General features: G+C 48.7%; 1 pseudogene; it reads right to left on the minus strand.

Annotated features, from left to right (window-relative positions):
- Nucleotides 1-2454: 2454 nt before the first annotated feature.
- On the minus strand, nt 2455-2560 carry LOC129703842 (U2 spliceosomal RNA; annotated as a pseudogene).
- Nucleotides 2561-3077: the final 517 nt, after the last annotated feature.

Consider the following 3077-nt stretch of genomic DNA (forward strand, 5'->3'; position numbering starts at 1 on the left):
GAATGTTCTTGGCCTTTTGGTCGAGGTTGTTGTCCAAGCAGTATATGCCCCATTTCTTGATGAGTCCAAGGTACTGCTTCCGTGTTGACAGTCTTAGTGCAGATGAGATGAGATTCATCGTCCTGTCTGACAGCCCAATGTCGTGTAGTGGGTCTTTTAGACTCTACAAATCAATAAATCCATAGTCTTATGGCATGGATGACTGCCTCCAGTCACTGGATAAATCAATAATTTTTGGCTATGTTCATTAGGGAACATGGTTCTAACACCATCCCCTGTATGACTGAATACCATGATTTAGAAGGTCAGTCGGGTACTCTGAGAATTCCAGATGCCGAGTGTAGTTGAATTTTCCCTAGTACCCCATTGATGGGGCCGAACGGGGGAAAACATCACCCTATGGCTTTGTTTACATAACAATGCCAAGCTGGTTTTAGAATTTTAGTAAATAATATTGGGGCTAATGATTGCCCCTTTTGTAAGCTCTATATTGCCAAAGTTCCTCTTTTGAGTCAATGCCTGCCATATAGAAACCCGCAGCTGACACCAAGTCTTTATCAATAATAAGAGTATCCATCTTAAAATGAATATCTAGAACAAATGTGTTTAGGGTTAAAATCAAATGATAATCCTGCAACCCTACTCTATTTTATTTAATAAATATGTTTGATACAATTCTAATGTTCCATGAAAAGTATGCTCAATCACACCTTTCGTGTACAATTTTTTGTAGCACCATGTGGGTTTTAGATTGTTTGGTTTATGTAAGGACAAAATGCCCTTCTGGTGTATGTTGTACTGTGGTTATTGGGATGAGTAAATCCTATCAGATAACCCTGAATACTGCTGAGATTATATGAATCTGTAGTGATTATATACCATACATAACTGTAGTGTTGCAACTTCCCCTACCATCGTAGGTCCCTATTTTAACAGCATAAACCCCACCCACCTACCTCCATGGTTACCGGTGGTTGAGTTATTTCCTTGGTTTTTTGAAAAGGAGGTTCTGGTTTGATATTTCTTGTTCGGGGTTGTGTGGGAGGTTGAGGCTTCCGCATCTTCCAGGGTGGCCGCCCTGGCCATACCCTAAAAAAGGATCCTGCGGGTTATATTGATTTCTGGCACTGCCACTGGTATGAGCCACATTTTTTATGGCCTTGCCTGTGGCTGGTATCATGCCCCAAAATAGGGCCTTGCGCTGGCCTTGATGAGCCCCAGTGTCTTGGCTTTGTCCACACACGGTTCTTTGTTTGCAAATGGTAGCATTTTGGGGTCCTAGTGCTGGCTGAATGGCCGCCTTCCACGTGTAGTTCAGGTCATATTGCATATTACTAAACAGAGCTAGTGCGTCTTGATGGTCTTTGGTTACCTACGTTTAGTCCAGGGTGCGGGTGTATGCTATGATGCCTTCCGTGAATCCCTTTAAGGTTCTCTGGATCTTGAGGTCCTGGTTCCTGATGTTCGTCCCCATATGCTGCCAAATGCATTGGTTTACACTGGGCACCTGTAATGCCTCACCGTTGCCAGGTGGCAGATGTCTGGCCAGTGTCTGTAAATTTTTCTTGTTGGCGTTTGTGGCCAGACATATAGTAATACTATTGCCATCCTGGATCCAAGTCTACCCATGTTTGACTTGGCTAAAGTAATCAGCCACCATGTCCAGCAGAGTCCCTGCTGTGTTAGGATCATGGGACGCTGTATTACCAGGCTCTGGCCCATCAGGGTCCTGCCTACTCTTTTTTATAGAGTTAGAGATCTCTAGGGTCCCGCACGGGGTACCCATGTGGGGCTTAACTGCTGCCCACTTGTCTTTTGTTCTGCGGACCCCTCTTGCAAGTCAACCCAGAACTGACCCACAGTGCTCCCCTCTGATGGGGTAGAAGCATTATGCAGCCCTCAAAGAGGTACCGCTGTGGGTTTATCACATTGGAGCAAGGCTCCATACACCGCTTCTTCTACTCCAGCCCCTCGGCGCTGGTTGCCGGCGGTATTATGCAAAGTCGGACCCTCTGAGTCCACTACCTTGTTTGATTTGTGTCTAGCCTTACCGCTCGGCCGCATGGATCTGGCCGGTGCGGGGCCGACATCGGGCACAGCTGATCCCACTACGGATGATCCAAGTGCCGCTGGCTGCTGCTGGCTGCCCGCTGTTCCATGGTCCTCCTTCTCCAGTTTTGTCCTTCCTTCCGTGGAGTGGATATGGCCGGTGTGGAGGACATCTGGCACAGCTGCTTCCATCTATTCCTTTAACCCGGCTCCAACGCTCTCAGCACTCCTGGCTGCTCCTTTATCTTAGACCCCTGGGACCGACCCCCATACTGACGGTACTGGTCCCTTGCGGTCGTTGCAGCCGGTCAACCCCACTCTAATGCCCTCAATTCTGGACACTCCTACTTATCTGGTCCTTAGATAAGGGACATATAAGACATTCAAACTGATGATAACAGCTACTATAGTTTTTATTTAATATATGGTCCCTAGATAAGGGACAAATCAGATATTAAACTGATAAGAACAGATACTACACTTGATCTTAGCCAAAAGGCCCAGAAGTGATTATTGTAACTAAAAACCCCGCTGGGACCGACCCTGGTACTCACATACTGGTCCCTTGTAGTAGATTGCAGCCAGTCAACTGCAAAGTCCTTTGCTGCCAAGAAATTAATTTTCTCACCGTGCTGGAGCGAAGTTGGGCACCGGTGTTTTCCCTCTCCGGGAATCGATGTGCCCATGCTGCTCCTGCCGTTGCCAGCTCCTGCCGCTGCCAGCGCTCCTGCCGCTGCCAGTGCTCCTGCCGCTGCTGCCGCTGCCGCTGCCGACTGCCGTTACTGCTCTCCTGCCGGCTGCCTGCACTCCGCGGTTCTCCCGCCGGCATTCTGCAGCTTACATGGACCCAGTCCATGTCTGCACCTAAAGGTAAGTGGAAGGAAACGCAGAGTCTCCTACCTGCGGTTCCTGACTTTTATTCTCCCGCTGGTGAACGTTGTTCCCTGCGTGTCGGGTTCGAGCCGCTCGGACCGACCCCGGTGTTCACGGGCCTGGTCCTTCGCGGCAGTTCCTGTACCTATGGATCC

This window comes from Leucoraja erinacea, chromosome 14, assembly GCF_028641065.1.
Source record: "Leucoraja erinacea ecotype New England chromosome 14, Leri_hhj_1, whole genome shotgun sequence".
Classification (NCBI taxonomy): Eukaryota; Metazoa; Chordata; class Chondrichthyes; order Rajiformes; family Rajidae; genus Leucoraja; species Leucoraja erinaceus.